Genomic DNA, 18,527 nt, shown 5'->3' on the forward strand with positions numbered 1-18,527 from the left:
TCCCTTGTCAGCTGGCCGACAGGCTATTGCTAGACTGAATAGGCTATTTATTCTGGCCAACATGCCCTTAGGGGCTTCTGTTGGGATCAAGGTCTTGCCTATGTGTTTGTTTGTGTGTGTGTGAACAACCTCTAGAAGGGCAACATATGTATGTATGTGTGTGAACCCACTCTTAGAGTGGTGCACCTAAATATCTAGATACTATACCTGTATTGACCTAAGCAGTGATGTCATATAGGAGAGGCTCTAAGCCTATAAAAGCATTGTACTTGAGTGAAGAAATACAATAGAAGTCACATCATTTGAGTCAGGCAAATCTCTCTTAATTTGTGCATTGTCTTTCTCTCTCTTCTTTCTCTCTCTCTCTCTTAGCTCCAATGCATAGCCATGTTTCAGGCCACCAGCTCGTGCACCAGGCAGCTAAGCCTAGGCCATAATATTGAACACCTGTCAGGATTCATTCTAAGCTCGCTGAAGCTCTAGCTCGCCCCCCCCTGCTCGCGCTGACTGCACGACCCCCCCCCTGTTTTTTTCCGCCTTCGCGCTGCTCCCCCCTCCCCCGCCTGCCATCGCGTTTGCCCCCCCTCCCCCGCCTGGCTGTTCTGCACGCCCCAGCGCTGCTGCGCAGCCGCCCCCTGCTCCAGCTCCTCTTCTTCCCACCCCCCCCCCCGCGTCTGTCTTCAGCGCCCCGCCCCCCCCCTTCAGCCGCCGTCGCCTCTTCTTCCCCCCGCCCCCCCTTCTTCGTGCTGCAGCCGCCTCCCCCTGGGGTTTTTGTCCTTGCCGCCTTCCCCCCGCCTCTTTTCCTTTTCTGATTTTTCGTTCTCCCTGGGGTTTTCTTCACTTTTTGCCTTCCGCCTTCCCCCTCTGTTCTTTGTGTGCAGCTTGGTTCCAGCAGGCTCTCCGCATTCGCTCCGCCTTCGACACAGCTTCAGACTCTGAAGGAGGCTCCTCCCGCCCCGCCTCAGAGGGACTCCCCCGCAGCTTCAGACTCTGATGGAGCCCCCTCGCCCGCCCCTGAGGACACCCCCATCAGGCTTTCTCTTTCGCCAGAAGAGGAAGCGAGCCTCACCGCAGAGGTGGAACGCCTCCAGGCTCATTCCACCATCTGCCGTATAGTCGGCACTCGCCCCAGCAGAGGGGAGATCCGGGATCTTCTCCAGGCCCGCCTTCTTGCAGATGTGGGCAAGATCCTGGACGTTCAGCTACTGGGCCGTGGACATTACCAGATCGAGTTCGAGACCGCCCAGAGTGTGGCCAAGGTCCTAGACATGAGTCCCCTTGACATCAGACCTTGGCAGCATGGCTTTGACCCAGCAGCGGCCGAGCAGGGAGAGCGCCTTTTCCATGTTACAGTTTGCTTCCCTGTACTCCGCCGGGAGTATCTTCCGCTCCTCTCTAGGCTAGGAGCATTGGTGGGTTCAGTACTAGAGATTGGCCCCACAGCAGCTTCAGTGGTGGCCAGAGCAGCTGGGCTACCTTCGGTCAGAGTTTTGGTGTCTGACATCTCCTCCCTTCCGAAGGTCATTCAGCTACCTAGGATAGGGGGGGGGGATGGATTGATCAGAGAGTGGAGTTCTCAGGGCTCCCGAACCAATGCTTCATTTGCAGGCAGGTCGGTCATCTGGCCAAGGCCTGCCCTCGCAGGAGACCCCGACCCTCACCGCAGCAGCAGGCCCCTGATGGCCCGCCCACAGATGCGGCTCGGCAGGCAGCCTTCGGGACACCTGCTCAGGCCACAGAGACCTCGGAGTGGCAGCCTGGAAAGGGGCGCCGTCGAGGGAGACAGCCACAGCAGCACGCCCAGAGACCGCTGCAGCAGCAGCCACAGTCTCAGCATCACTAGGTTCCCGTGAGGAACAGCTTTGCTCCCCTCTAGGAGGAGACCCCTGCGACGACTGAGGACCAGGAGATGCCAGCACCCCCTCCTTCACCTCCCCCACCCCCGTCCCCCCCCCACCGCTTCGCTTCCACCTTCACCTCCTCCCGCCCCCGCTCTGGTTTCGGCAACGGCTCCCTCGCCCCCCCCCCCCCCCCCCCGCCCCCCCCCCCCCGCCCCCCGCCTCACCTCCCCGAGAGGCCCTGGCAGTCCCCTGGCGTTCACCTGCAGTCCAGAGGGCGCTAAGCACCGACCTTGCTCGAGCACCACTGAGGAGACTTACCATGCCGATTCAGGCTTCACGGATATCATCTATCCACATTCGGCTGAGTCGCCTCGACACTAGACAGCGCTCGGAGGCTTTTGATTACGCCTTCACACGGCTTTTTGGAGCAGAGGGCCCCCATGAGCCAGCACCCATCAGAGTTCATGTAGTGAGTCCTCCGGCCCGCGGGGAGGAGGCACTTGATTCAGCGGTGGCCTTCTCGTTCCCTCTATGTGGCCCATGCGACCGGGAGTGGACTCTGGAGCTCGCTCTTAGCACTTTAAAGACTCAGGCAGTAGAGTTTTCTCGTCATGTGAGCGATCTGGAGGTGACAGATGTGATAGGCCGACTATGGAAGTTGGCTCATTTTTTCTTGGATCCCAGGAGTGTGGATGCCTCAGGGATTCGTCATTTGGTCGTTCGCATAGTGGCAGACTTAGCACGCGACCCTGGATATGTATGTATACACGAGGTTGCTCTGTTTGAGCGGGAGGCAGTCGCCATGGGACATAGCCACTGGCGCCTGATCCGTGATTCTTGCAGTACACCGGGTGGGCAGATTCGCAGCCGCTCGGATGGGGACTATTCTCCATCCAAGCCGCTTGCGAAGGCCCGCCGTACGGCTGAGACAGCATCCACCTCAGCAGGTCATCCATGAGGGTCATCTCATGGAACGTACAGGGCCTTGGCGGAGCACATTATATACGCTATCGTGGTTGCTTGAGGCAGGAGCTTCAGAGATGCCTGGTTGGTGGCAGCATTGATATTTTGATGATGCAGGAGCACCACTTGGGTGAGAGCAGGATCCGGAGATATGGTTCGGTGATGCCTGGTAGATGGGACACCTTTTGGTCTGCAGGGTTTGGTCCTTTGGGTGGACAGGGAGGAGTATGCATGGTCATTGCAGATGTATGGCGGCAGGCCATTGTGGATCGAGGGATCATTGTGCCTGGTAGAGCACAGTATGTCATTCTGAGGATGCATGATGAGCTAGTGGGCGTGCTCAACGTCTATGCGCCCAACCATGCTAGTGCCAAAGCAGAGTTCTGGACCCAGGTTACGGATGCATTGCCAGAGGCCGCACATTGGTGTGTCAGGGGTGACTTCAACATGCTTGAGGACCCGGCTGATAGGGTGGGAGGCAGTCATGTTACAGTGCACGGCACGGAGCTTGCAGCTTGGGAGCGATTTTGCATGTCACTGAGGATCACTGATGCATGGCAGCATGGGGCCTTCTCCCGCTCTGAGGACAGTCTTAGTTTCTCTCGGTCGGATCGCCGGCAGGGAGGGGCTAATCTATCACGGATTGATCGCTTTTATGTGGGCGACTGGTTAGGGGAGCGAGGGGGCTCCGTTGGCATTCTCGCTGGCACCTCATTTTCAGATCATGCGCCAGTTATTTTGACACTTGAGGAGAGGACACGGGAGCCCAGCTTGCAGTTGAGGATCCTAGAGAGGGTACTTACAGATCCTAGTCTCGCAGAGGACATTGAGAGGATCTGGCATGATAGTCATTGCTCTGACCAGGATGCAGCATGCCAGTGTGCCCAGGGACTCATAGAGCTTAGCTCTTTTCTGCACGCTGCAGCTTTGACACGGCTGGGAGAGATTCGCGAGCGGGAGCAGCGGCTGAGACGCAGCCTTGCTTCGCTTCAGCGCCTTCAGGAGCAACAGCCTGCATGTGAGTGGGTGGCGTCCCAGCTGAGCCAGGCACGCCAGGAGGTTAGAGAGGCAGAGGAGCAGAGACATGAGTTTTACTATCGTCGCCAGGCCTCTCAGTGGACGTAGCTTGGGGATAGAGTGACTGGGGAGTTTTTTGAGATTACTGGACCCCGCCATGCTTGAGCAGGAGTCCGTCAACTTGGGAGGCCGGACGGGTTTGTAGCTACCGAGCCCGGGGAGATCAGAGCCATTGCCACTGGGTTCTATAGAGACCTGCTTTCAGCAGAGCTAGCCACTGAGGCTCGGGATGCTTGCAGACAGACGGTGTGGGCCCATGTGCAGAGGAGGGTCACAGATCGTATGCGTACAGTCCTTGCAGCGCCTCTTTCAGAGGTTGAGCTTGCTGAGGCCTTGAGGGTCCTGCCGCACCATAGTTGCCCAGGGGAGGACGGATTGACACCTGCCTTTTTTATGCGCTATTGGGACCTTTTGGGGCCAGGCCTCCGCAGGGGCTTTCAGTATGTTTTGGACACTGGGGTGATGCCACAGAGCTTTTCAGAGGGCTTGATCTTTCTTATCCCCAAGGGGGAGGGAGTATCAGATGATATTCGGCATTGGAGACCTATTACGATCCTCAATACTGTCTACAAGGTCTTAGCAAAGGCCTTGAGTTTGAGGATCCAGCCCTTCCTGGGGGAGTTGATTCATGCTACCCAGACAGGATTCGTCAAGGAGCGTAGTATCCTTGACAACATTTTCACCTTCTATTAGGCGACGGCCCGAGCTAGATTTCTTGGTGAGGACTTGGTCGTGATGCTTCTTGATTTTGAGAAGGCATACGATAGAGTCGATTGGGGTTTCTTAGAGGGCACTATGGGCTTTGAGCCAGGTTGGATTAGAGGGGTGGCGGCTCTGTATTCCACATCTCGCAGCCAGGTGTTGATTGCAGGAGGACGGGGGCCGAGTTTTGAGCTGACCAGATCAGTCCGTCAGGGGTGTCCCCTCGCCCCTTTTCTTTTTCTCTTCTTTGCAGAGGCTATGAGCATGTATTTGACGGCAGAGGAGGTTGGTTTGAGAGGACTCCAGCTCCCAGTTTGGAGGGAGGACCTGCTCGATGCTGAGTTTGCTGACAACACGGGCTTATTTTTGCAATGGCCAGGAGGCCAATCTTCTTTGGGCAGAGCAGTCGCTCTAGGTTTTTAGTGCAGCTTCAAGAGCATTGATCAATTGGCGCAAGACAGTGGCCTTTTGGATCAGTAGCGCTCCCACTCCGACATGGAGCCCGGACCGCGGTTTTAGATGGATTCCTCCTGGCACAGCAGTGCGGTATTTGGGATGCCAGATTGGACTAGATTTGTCACCTGAGCAGCACATTGCCCCGCTTCTTTTGAGCATTCGGAAGAAGCTTTTGTATTGGAGTACAGCTCGACTATCCTTGGCCGGGAGGGTGGTGGTGGCAAATCAGGTGCTGTTAGCGACCATGTGGTACATTACGTCTTGCTGGATCTTCTCGAGGTCTTGCATCAGCCAGGTACAGAGGCTGATCAGGAACTTTCTTTGGTCTGGGCGGGACGGTCAACCAGCTCGGGCAAAGGTTGCATGGGCAGTTATTACACTTCCGCTGGCTCAGGGAGGCTTGGGCATTATAGATCCAATCGATCAGAGTAGAGCCTTATTGGGGAAGCTTATTGTTCGGGGGCTGCTTCCAAGCGCTGAGCCTTGGAAAGAGCTTCTCTTGCAGTGGCTGCAGGCTCGGGCTCCCCCAGCCGGGGGCACTTGGGCACCAGAGATTCGATGGATCTTCATAGAGATGAGGAGGACATGCCTCAGTAGAGGATGGGAGGACAGATTTGCCTTGAGCATCCTGAGAGCTTGGGAGCTGCTGAGATCGGGGCTCTCTCAGCGACCTCCTTCTTGTGTTGAGGAGTGGGCCAGACAGCCGCTCATCTGGAGCCTAGCGGTTCGCACAGAGCAGGGTCATATGCTGGGTTCTCGGCCTCGTCTAGCCTGGGGACCTTTGGCGGCAGGCCCAGCACGTAGCTTTGGAGACTGGCAGGCCTTCTGCAGTCTACCAGAGGAGATCCAGGTGGAGAGGCTGAGTCACTTCAGAGGGGGGTTGATTATGAGGGATGACATTCAGGAGGCACTCACAGAGGAGTGGTTCGAGCTAGTGGCCCCACAGTGGATGGGAGCCTTTACACAGTTGGAGATCCTGATTGCTGTCAGAGCTTGCATTGAGGATGGCAGATGCCTCTACTATGAGATTCAGGATGAGGGCAGACTTCAGAGAGTGGAGGTGGAGTCGCCTTTGGTTGCAGAGTGCACCTTTCAGAGGATACGGGTAGTGGCCGCCGCTTCTCGGAAGTGGCATATTGACCCAGACCCTGCAGATGTGCTCCATAATTGGCGCATATGGGCATATGCAGCGCGCCCCTTGGCCCGGCTACAGTGGGACCCTGGTGAGTACGAGTGGCATGATCCTTATGCATCCCTTGAGGCCACAGAGATTACCTTTTTTCAGTATACTGTTCGGTTGGGACGGCATATTTTGACGGCGAGGAGGATGGTCTCTCCAACTGCAGCGGGGCACTGGCGGCTACAGGGACTCCCACAGGAGTTTCTGGAGGATTTTTGGGCCCGGCTCTGGGCTAGTCGACAGGCCCGCAAGATCTCGACTTTCCAGTGGCTGGTCGCCCACAGGGGCTCAGCAGTTGGCACCTGGCTTGTCTACAGCGGTCTTCCGGCGGCCTGCATCCGATGCAGCCACCCTATGGAGACACAGAGACATTGCCTTTGGGACTGCCCTCAGGCGCAGCAGATTTGGCTGCGGATGCTGCGTATTCTGGCCCCCCTCTCTCCAGAGGGTACGTATACGTGGGGTGCCGCTGCTTGGTCGACTTCGTCAGGACCTGCTATGGGCTATGAGACGGAGCAGGACAGCCAGGCCATCAGATTCATTAGGGGCCAGCCTCGCCTTGTTCCTTCACCGGATTTCTCGTCTGCCAGCTGGACACAGGAGAGGGATCTACGATGGGAGCTCCTCAGCAGCATCACCATCTGGTTCACCTGGAAGGCCCGGTGTTTCAGGGCCTTTGAGGAAGACTGGAGCCACCAGCAGAGACTGTTCGGGGGATTTGGCAGGAGTTGATCCACACCTTGCGAGGACAGTACGACCGCATTCGGGGCAACTCGGATGAGGCGATCTTGCGGCGCCAGGCCTTTCACACCACCTGGCGCAGCGGCCCCTTCTCTACCCTTCACGCGGGGTCCCCCCGCTGGCACTACAGGCCACCTGTTTGGCTTTTCCCCCCTCCTATTGTATGATCTAGCCATTCAGTTCTTTGTACTGATACTTGTACTTTTCAGCCATAGCAGCCAGGTACGGGACGGGACGTATAATACGGCAAAGTATAATACGCGTATTATACGTCTTTTTCGCGGGACCAAAATAAAAAACGCCGTTTTTTTTTTAAATAAAAAACACTAGTTTAATTACATTTGATCGAGACATGTCACATACATGTTTAAAGTTGAAACTTGAAGTGTTGAACTTTAAGACTCAAGACTGGAGTTATAACTTATGAACTTATGAACGTTTAAACTTTAAACTTTAATTTTGAAAGACAAGGAGAGACTTGAGTTATGAATCATTATCATGCTTAAAGAGATTAGAGAATACAAGATAATCATGAAATGTACTGAGTACTCATGAATCTAAAATCACAAAATGGGAATCTTGAATCCTGAATCCTAACATAAATAAGGACGAAGCCGCAACATAATAACAATGAACATATGTCATACATAAAAATGAGCCACTAGTCTGTAGATACTGGAATGTGGCATACAAAATGTGACTCATGAGTCATTCATCAGAGTCAAGACTCGGAATCTGAGCTAGAATCATTCCCACCATGGTCACGGTCATGCTCATCCTCATCCTCCTCACTAACACTCCAATCACTAATGCTGGCCTCTCCCTCTGGCTCGGGCTCTGCCTCTGCCCCTGCCCCTGCCTCTGTCTCAAGGCCCCTGCCCCTGCCTTTGCCTCTGCCCCTGCCTCTGCCTCTATCCCTGCCTCTGCCCCTGCCTATGGTGCCGGTCCTCGTGCAAGTCTGATGTGCAAAAGAGGCTCTCTCTGCTGCAAGGAAAACCCACACTTCATCTTCTTCGTCACGAGGGTGCACTAGCTCCTCCATGCGAATCTCAACCTTGAAAGTGTCGGGATTGATCTCATTGATTGCTTTCATTTTTTCCCTCTTTCGAAGAAGCTTCAGATTGGAATTGACAAAGACAAGACGCTTTAATTGTGCACGCAACAAGCAATTTCTTTTCTTTGTGTGTATGGCCGCAACAAGCTCCAATTTCTCTCACAAGCGCCGGAGGAGCAATCTTGTGAGAGAACCCTCATAGCAATGCGCTGTAGCTCGGCACAGTCACCACCATACTTCTCCCACCAACTGACAGGTTTAAGCTGGGCATCTCGAAGACTAGCTCGTGGTGAGCCAAAATCAACATCATGCATGTCGCGAAACCGAAGAAGCTGGGTCTCGAGAAGATCTTGCGTTATTGGGTCTCTCTCCACTTTGGTGGTGTACTCTCTCCATCCCACATTTAGCTCGCGATCATGTCCCTGAGCATCTTGTCTCCAAAGTGGATGCATTATGTGGCTAACAGCATGAATTGGACGATGAAACCAATCCCATCGTGTTTGCCATATCTCCTTGATTTCATCCATCCTTTTGACATAGAAGAAAAGACAATAAATTAGAATCTAGAATACATTATAAGAAAAAAGACTCAAGAGTCAAAAGCAAAGAATGACTTACATCCTACAACTTGCAAGTAGCATACCTATCATCATCAAAGAGGTTGCTTGCATTGAAGGCCGCGCCCACCTTCTCCATGAACTCGTAGATGAGGCCCATGGTGCATCCCTCCGAGACGCTAAGGCGTAGTGCTGCGATCAATGGCTCCATGAATGCTACAATGCACTCCGCATCATGCCAAAAGTCTGCCTCATAGATGAGATCCTCAAATCTTTTGCCCTTTTCGGTGCGGCTACCATCCCATGAAATCCATCTGTCATCCGTAATCATACGCCGCAAACCACGTCGACATTTTACCAATTTTTGGAGGACAATGAAGAGGTAGGCAAAGCGGGTACTTGAAGGCTTTGCGAGCTCCGTCTCACAATTTGCCCGATAGATACCAAGAGCTCGTTGCTTTCTTGTCACATAGTTTACCATAAACTCAGCCTTCTTCACCACATCCGCCACCCATGGTATGGCTCCCACATCTTCAATTAGAAGATCAATCGAATGCGAAGCACAAGGAACCCAACTGATTTGTGGATAGTCTCTCTCCACTAGTGCGCCGGCAGCCTTGCAATTGGATGCATTATCTGTGACTACCGCAACCACATTCTCGCTTCCCACTTGTTCTATTGCTGCCTTTAGATGCCCATAGATAAATTCAGCTGTATGTGCCTCCCCGGAGCCATCTATGACAGTCAAGAACATGGTGCCGAGACAACAAGAGACAAGGATATTTAAGAGAGGGCGGCGTTTGGTGTCCGACCACCCGTCACACATAATAGTACACCCATACCTTGCCCATGCTGCCCGTATTGGTGCTAGCTCCTTCTCAATGTCCATGACCTCTGCCTTCAATTCTTTGGTGCGAAGAATCTCATATGATGGAGGCTTGAATGTGGGCCCCGCATCCGCCACCGCACTAAGCATGTGTAGAAAAGCCGGCTTGCGAGCATGGTCAAAGGGCACATTGCACTCGAAGAAGTATTGCCGAACTCTTCGTCTTGCATTCTCATGCTTGATTTTGGCCCAACTTTGTTGAAGAGACTTCTTTGGCACATTTGGAGGTGGAGGGCTTGTGGTGAAAGATGGATGTGCACCACCGCTATGTGGATGAAAAGAGGCTAGAGCTCGAGAAGAACCGGCAACTGATGATGCGGGAACATCCTGTTGTGGTGAAGTCTGGGAGGAATCTATGATGGAAGGTGCCATACCTTGAACCTCAACTCGGGCTCTCTTTCTGGCACGAACAACACTTGGATCTTCACCCAATTTCTGAATGACATCGTCGGGAATGTCGCTGGGACACACATCAACTCCCTGGCCAGTAATGTGGAGAAGGTGAGCTCTAACACGCGGTGCACTGCCGGTGTAGACAATGTTGCAATGCTTGCACCGCCAATTTTTGTCGGCCTTGTTCTCGATCACTTCATCCCATACCGCTAATTTCTTTCTCCCCATGTTGCGTCTCACACGAGTGCCGCCGCCTGCGTAGCCTGTAGGTAGTAATAAGTATGCGTGTGTGAGTGTGTGTGTGTAGATAGTATGTAATATGTATTGAGACAAGAGAGAGAGAGAGAGAGAGAGAGAGAGAGAGTTATGTTGCTGCCTTGGGGGCCTGAGCAAGGGTGGGTGGGGAAAGGGGGGACGAACGGGTGGGTGGGGAAAGGGTACCGTACCAATGAGAGAGAGTGGATGAGAGAGAGTACCGTACCAACGGCCACCACAGCGAGGGAGCGAACGGCGAACGAAGGGAGAGAGGAGGGGCGGCGAGCAGGGGCGAACGAGCGGAGCGGAGATGAGAGAGAGAGAGAGAGAGAGAGAGAGAGAGAGTACCGTACCGGAGAAAGAGGGGCGACAAGCACAGCGAGGAAGCGAACGTGTGAGGTTGGAACTTGGGCGTGCAGGTTCGGGAAGCACCAGAGCGCACGCGGATCCCAAAAAAGCCCAGGCATAACGTTAAACGTTAGCCTGGCAAATTTTTTAATTTAAAAGAAAAACCTCACGTTTTTTTTCAAAAGGACGTTTTTTATCCCGTCCAGTATTTTTTTATAAAATACGCGTTTTATAGTTGCTATGTTTTCAGCACCTAGGGAGTCTCCCTGGCTGCCCTGCTTTGTTCTCTGCTCTGTTTTTCTTGTGAGCAGGAGAGGATCTTTTGTAGCCCTACGGGCGTTTTTATAACTAATGAAAGGATCTTTTCTCGGAAAAAAAAAAAAAGCCTAGGCCATAATTCAATAGTTGGTATGAAAGCATCGGCATCAACTATCTCTGCCCACATTCTGCTGCCGCTTCCTCCACTGCACACACGTTGCCTGAGCTGCTCACCCGCCACAGCTGAAGCAACCAAACCAGCCACTGTGCACACGCTACCCCCGCGTTGCAGCCGCCGCCACACGTTGTAGAGCCGACGCCCGGCTGTAGAAGCCAAGAACTTCTTCGCCCAACCATGCTGCCCTGACTGTGAGCCTCCTCTCTGTTGTGCGCACTGCACTCATCCCGCACACCAACTCTCACAAGCACAGATTATTCAGCAGCACCTTCGCATACGCAAGCACGCATAGACTTCTCTCCAAGCTTGACAAGCCCGCTCACGGCACATCTTCAAGAGCTACTTCAGCAACAAATCAAAAAGCTACCATTACATAGGAAAGTAAAATCAATTTGGGGCTTTTTAATTTCCGCAAAATCTTGCTTAATCAGAGCAATTAGCCCTAATTACTCCAATCATTTTTCAAAACTGAGGGTACAAATCAAGCATTAAAGTGTTTCTATAGCATGCTACATCATCATTTCTCAAAGCCCCCTTGTTTGGAAACTCTAATTTTTAAAAACTGTAATTTCTTGGGGGCATTTTTTGTAAGGGATTAGACACTCGCATTAGAAACTCTCCTTTGCTAAGACCTTCCCAGATTTGTAGCATATCATGGCTTTCCACATGTTCATTGGCAAGTTCAATGGGAAAAGTTTCTATACCTGGGAGACTAAACTAAAATTTAGTCTCACAAGGGAGGGCTTATGGCCTTCCATTGAAGGAAAAGAGAAGATGCTAGACTGAAGATGCAACTCAAAAAGCATGGAAGCTTAGGGATCAAAGAGCCTTTGGCCGCATAGCCCTAGGCCTCTTTGATAATTTCATACACCATGTGGAGATCTCCCTACCTCCAAGTAAAGAACTCCAAAGATTACATGGTCTTTTAATGCAGCCACATGAGAGCTTTGATACTCGTGTGAACAGGATGAAGCCCTTAATGAACCAGCTTGTAGGTTAGTTGAAGATGCCCGCCAAATCTTACCTTAGAAGGGCTTATAACCTCCTTCAAGGAAGAAGAAAGGAAGATAAAGAACAAAGCGAAGGGGGACAGCTCCTTCACAAAGAAGAACTTCAAAGGTAAAAAGTGTTCCATCTGTGGAAGGAATAATCATGCAGAGGATTGCTATGCCAAGAAGCCTTGCAAATGCTATGGAAAAAACTAACCACAGTGAGAACAATTGCTTTCACAAGAAAGCAGAGGCCAATGTCACACAAGAAGAAGAAAAAGCATACAAATAAGATGCAAACTTTGCAGAGTATGAAGACTCATGGGTCTATTAAAGGTCTACTACACAGAATGTGGCTTACTACCATTGTACTCTACTCAAAAGACAGAACCGACACAACTTCTAGTGAAACTATGTCATGGGCATAGATTTATCCAAATGAAGTGTGTACTAGGATAACGCTTAAGGGGGACTGTTGGAGAACAAGCCTTACCGAAGTACAACAGGATAAGTATGCATGAACAGCCTTTAAAATGGTTACATATGTATATACGTGTGAACCCACTCTTAGAGTGGTGCACCTAGATATCTAGATATTATATTTTACTTGAGTGAAGACATACAACACAAGTCACATCATTTGAGTCATGCAAATCTATCTCTTAATTTGTGCATTCTCTCTCTCTCTCTCTCTTGGTGATGATCTTACTCTTTCACAGCTTGCACATATGAAGGAAGTTATGCCAGAGATTAGAGCGGCAAGAGAAAAGGGAAAGATAGCATTTTATAGAGAAGGGAGGGTGGTCATCGTGGAGCGACGCTCTACATGACGGTGCGAGACCTATGGGACCAAATTAAAGCTGGCAGCCTGGAACTGCAATGGATCCCTCAGACTTGATGTAGGTGCCTTTGAGGACAGCTTTAGAGATAGAGATATAGTCTTCTACTCGGAGACTCACCAGGCTCCTGGTCAGATGATGCCACAGGTGACAGGATACAGATGGGAGACAGCTTGCAGAGTAGGGACGAGATCGGTACACAGTAGTAGAGGATCAGGAGGGGTGGCAGTTCTTTTCAGGGAGGAGCTGCAACCTGTGTGGGAGAATTAGGGTAGAGTTCATGTGGGAGACATACACAGAGAGAACAAGGGAGAGAGAGAGAGAGAGTTGTGGGGATAAGTCAACTCAATAGCATTGAGTGTGTGACTCCCCTATCACACATATATATTGCACTAGTACACATAGTGCACTTAGTACATTAAAAGTACTAAGTGTACTATGTACTATAACTTATGGGCTTGTACACACTATAAGGGTGGGCATTATGCCTTTACCCCAACAACCTCCCACTTAAAGGCAAAGTGCCCTTAAATGAAGGAAAAGAAAAATCAGCATGTACATGATAATATACAAGGCCATATCAAGGCTGAAACTGGCCTCATCCAATGCCCATCAAGTGTCTGCAATGAGCAAACCGCTCCGGAGGCAAACTCTTTGTCAACAGATCAGCCGGGTTGTCATCCATGTGAATCTTAACAAGCTGAATTTGCTTGTTCTCTATCACCTCTCTGATGAAGTGATACTTCACATCCACATGCTTCGTCTTTGCATGAAAGACAGGGTTCTTTGCCAACTGGATGGCACTCTGACTGTCACAATGCAACAATGGAATATCCCCTGTATAACCCAAATCAACCACTAACCGAGATAGCCATAATGCCTCCTTGCAAGCCTCTGTGGCTGCAATATACTCCGCCTCTGTAGTAGATAAGGCAGTGCACTTCTGCATCCTGGATATCCATGACACAGCACCTCCTGTGAATGTAAACACATAACCGGTAGTAGACTTCCGGTTATCTGGATGATCGGCATAATCCGAATCCGTGTAACCATGCACTAATGCATCCTGTTTGCCAAAGCAAATGCACATATCCTGTGTGCCCTTCAGGTATCTCATGACACCTTTCACTGCTTCCCAATGCTTCTTGCTAGGGTTGGCCATGTATCTAGAAACTACTCCCACTGCAAATGCAATGTCCGGCCTAGTAGCAACCATGGCATACATGAGACTGCCACAAGCTGAAGCATACGGAATCTTGGCCATATCAGCCCTGTCTCTATCTGACTGTGGGCTGTCCATAGCACTGAGTTTCACATATGGAGGCAAAGGAGTACTAGTCTTCTTCCCCCCGTCCATATTGAACCTCTGCAAGACTTTGCCAATGTATTCCTTCTGAGACAAATACAACACATGCTGATTTCTGTCCCGAAGTATCCGCATACCCAAGATGTGATTTGCATCACCCAAATCCTTCATATCAAAGGTTTGATGCAGCCTCTGCTTCAAGGTATCCATCTCCTTACGAGATTTCCCGGCAATCAACATATCATCAACATACAAGATGAGGATCAATAGACTGCCATCCAAAGCTTTCTTGGTGTATAAGCAGTGATCTATGTCACTTCTCCTGAATTTCTGGGATTTCATGAATGTATCAAATTTATGATACCATTCCCTTGGTGCCTGTTTGAGCCCATAAAGACTCTTTTTCAGCTTGCATACAAGCTTCTCCTTTCCACTCACTGCATAACCCTCTGGCTGCTGCATATATATCTCCTCATGGAGATCACCGTGAAGAAAAGCAGTCTTCACATCCATCTGAATCAAGTCCAGATCATCATGTGCAACCAAAGCTAACACAGCTCTAAGTGTGGTCATTTTGACCACTGGAGAGAAGATCTCATCAAAGTCCACACCATATTCCTGCTTGAAGCCCTTAGCCACTAACCTGGCTTTGTATCTTGGCTTTGCATCTGGTGCAACTTTGAGCCTGTATACCCACTTGCATGGCAAAACCTTCTTGCCTGCAGGCAAATGCACCAACTTCCATGTTCCATTTTTGTGCAGAGAATCCATCTCTGACTTCATGGCACGCTCCCAAAGAGCCTTGTCTGCCCTCTGTAAAGCCTCCTTATAACATGAGGGCTCCCCACAGTCAGTAAGCATCAAGTAGTCAACCCCTGGAACAAACCTGTCAGGGGCTCTGGAGGGTCTAGTGGACCTCCGTACCCAATGACCATCATTTGCAGGTTGCTGTCCAGCCTGCATATCACCCATTGGTGGCTCCTGTTCCATGCCATAAGGCTGAAATATCATGCCCGGTATTTCTTCTAACTGTGGTATATCCATAGGGATATCTTCTGCCATCTCTGGCTGTCCATTTGGACCATTTTCAGCACCATTTAAGGGCTGGTTTTCCTGCTGTAATGGCTGATTTACAGCCCTTTGTTGTTGTCCATGATGTCCATCATCATCAAAGATGACTCTGCTAGGCTCCTGTTGCCTTGCAGGCTCCTTATACATGCATGTTTCATCAAAAATGACATCATTGCTGCGTATAATCTTTCTATTCACGGGATCCCAAAGTCTATACCCCATTTCACCTCTGTCACCATATCCTAGGAATATGCATTTGTGAGACTTAGGATCAAGTTTGGTGCGCATTTCCCTGCGTATGTGCACGTACGCAACGCAACCAAACACTCTCAAGTGCTTGTATGACGGAGGCTTCCCTGTCCATACTTCCTCTGGCACTTTCCCACCAAGCCTCGTGTTAGGTGACCTGTTTATAAGGTGAACGGCTGTCATAACAGCTTCAGCCCAAAAACCATGAGGTAACGCAGCATGTGACAACATAGAACGGACCTTCTCCTGAATGGTCCTGTTCATCCTCTCTGCTGTCCCGTTTTGTGGAGGATCATAAGGAGTAGAGAGCTCCCTCTTGATGCCTTTAGCATCACAAAAGTCCTGAAACTGTTTGGACATGTACTCTCCACCATTGTCGGAACGCAAAGCTTTCAGTGTTTTGCCAGTTTGATTCTCAACAAGAGCAACAAACTTCTCAAACACTGAGAATGTATCACTCTTCAAACGAAGAGGATAAACCCACACCTTGCGTGTGGCATCATCTATAAAAGACAAAGTATTTTGCCCCTCCCAAAGAAAGCTGAGACATCTCACATACATCTGTATGCACAAGCTCTAACTGAGCATCTTTCTGTCCAAGAGCTTTCTTGTGGGGGCACTGTAGTTGCCTACCATATACACAATGCTCATAAAACTGAAAACTTGAAAACTTTAGAGAAGGCAAGTAACCCAAACGAGACAATTGCTCCATTCCTTTGACACTCATGTGTCCCAACCGGCTATGCCACATAGAGATTTCCGGCAGCTCGGTTGCATTTACATTAGCATGGTGACAAACACCTGCATGCATAAAGTAAAGAGTGTCCACCTTAGAGCCTCTGGCAACAACCAGTGAGCCCTTACTAATTTTCCACTTTCCACGACCAAATGTGGTAACATAATCAGCATCATCAAGCTGTCCAGTAGAAAGCAGATTCTTCTTGATCTCAGGCACATGCCTGACATCATGGAGCATAAGCTGTGAGCCATCTGAAAACACAAGCCTCACATCACCTCTGCCAAGAATCTTGCATGCATGGTTATCACCCAAATAAACCACTCCTTCATTGCCAGCATTATACCTGACAAACAAGTCTCTGCAACCTGTGACATGAAAGGAGGCACCTGAATCAATGATCCATGAGTGCATACCATGACCACCTGTAAGAAGTGAATGGGCATCAAGTGAAGACGTAAATAGGACCTCATCCTCACTGTCACGTGCATGTGACACATTGATTTCTTTAATCTTGACTCCACTTTTGCCCTTCGGCTTTACATCTTTGGCTTCATCTTTCTCTTTGTCTTTGCCTTTTCCCTTTTCCTTTTGATCATTTTTCCATTTGTAGCATTGATTTTTAATGTGTCCCTTCTTGCCACAATAATGGCATTCCAAATCCTTTTTGGAGCGAGACTTGCTCCTTCCCCGTTCTTGGCTTTTTTCCCTTTGTTGGGATCTCCCACGTGCATTCATTGCATTGGACTTTCCAACAGAGTTGTTTTTCCTGTTCATCTCTTCTTGAAGAAGAGCACCCTCAACATCTGCATATGACAGCATAGCATGCGAATTGCTAGTGGCTGTCCTGAATGTGTCCCAACTCTATGGCAAAGTGCATAACAGAAAAGTGACTTTGAACTCATCGTCCATTGCCAACTTTTGATTAATGACCTGGCTGACAATACCATTAAACTCATTTAGATGGGCTGTCATAGACGCCCCTTTCTTCATCTGAAGACCTATGAGTTTCTTCAACCAATACACTTTGCTTGAGGCACTTTGTTGGGCATACAAGTCCTGCAATCTCTGCCACATTCCCCAAGCTGTCTTCTCTTCACGAATGCTGAAAAGTAATGAGTCTGACACAGACAACATGATAGTAGATCTTGCCAGCTCATCCATATCTTCCCACTCTTCAGCAGTAAGAGAAGCGGGCATTACACCCCTTTCTTTGATAGGCTTGTGCTGCTTTTTCTGGAGCAACACATTGTAGCACTGGGTTTGCCAAATATCATAATTATGCGAGCCTTCAAGCTTCTTGATGTGAAGCAATGAAGAGCTCTCACCTGTGGTTGCCATAGCAATATGCAACCTGTCAATGCCTGACTCCCTGCAAAATGTGCAAACACTGCACCAAAAGCACACAAAGTGCTCACAGTTATTCTCCCAAGCTTTATCTCCCACTGAGGAAGCACAAATGCAACTTTTCTCCCACTTTTTGTGATGAAAACACCAAAATCTGGTTGCTGCAGATTTAGGACAGCACCTTAAATGTGCTTTGTTGCCCTTCCAAAGTACTGTACAGCAGTACTAAGTGCTCACCAATAATGTACCAAACCTGTACCGGCAAGTACAGCAGCTGAAATTGAACCTTTTCCTCACTCAAATCAGTGTACAGCCATGCCAAAACTTGCACAAAGCTGTGCCAAATCTGTACCAGCAGGTACAGTAGCAATAAATGCTCTCCTGGCTGTCCAAATGAGTAAAAATCAGACTTTTACAGTCCCGAACACTGCATAAAACAGTCCCGAACAGAAATTGAGCAAAAGCCCCTTGACTGCAAGCTGATTTCTGAGGATTCAAGGCATAAATGTCTTGCCTGCTGCTTTGCCAAGCTCAACAAGCATACGAACTTGAAAAGCCCCTTGATTTAAGATCAATTTCTGATCATACATGGTACATTGACGCACATGAAGGCATCCAAAGTCTTCACGGTGCTTCCTCCTGGCCACATATACATCCAATACATGAAAGCCCCTTGATTTACAGGCACATTGAGTGCTTGTAAGGCATCAACACATTATCCACAGCATCAAATGCGATTGCCTGCATGAAAATCAATCCAATCGGCACAAAAGCCCCTTGATTTGCACTGCAATTTGCTGCAAATTTTGCAAATCAATACAATCGGCACAAAAGCCCCTTGATTTGCACTGCAATTTGCTGCAAATTTTGCAAATCAATACAATCGGCACAAAAGCCTCTTGATTTGCACTGCAATTTGCTGCAATTTTGCCCAAATGTGCGATTTCTGACATCATACAGCATGTATGACTGCTTAATTGCACAATTACATCAAAAGCCCCAAATTTCGACATCCAATTTCCTGCAAATTGATCCTGATTGTGACCAATGTCACCCAATTTTGCCAATTTTGCTCAAAAATTGAGCAATTGGGCACCTGTA

At 49.7% G+C, this 18,527-nt stretch overlaps 1 protein-coding gene across 3 annotated transcripts in view; it reads right to left on the reverse strand.

Moving 5' to 3' along the window:
* The window catches only part of LOC147619981 (serine/threonine-protein kinase STY13-like), a 43,021-nt gene that overhangs the window by 4,616 nt on the left and 19,878 nt on the right, over positions 1-18,527 (reverse strand). The window lies entirely within an intron of this gene.

Source organism: Cibotium barometz, chromosome 32 (assembly GCF_041138505.1).
Source record: "Cibotium barometz isolate CiBa-2024 chromosome 32, ASM4113850v1, whole genome shotgun sequence".
Taxonomy (NCBI): Eukaryota; Viridiplantae; Streptophyta; class Polypodiopsida; order Cyatheales; family Cibotiaceae; genus Cibotium; species Cibotium barometz.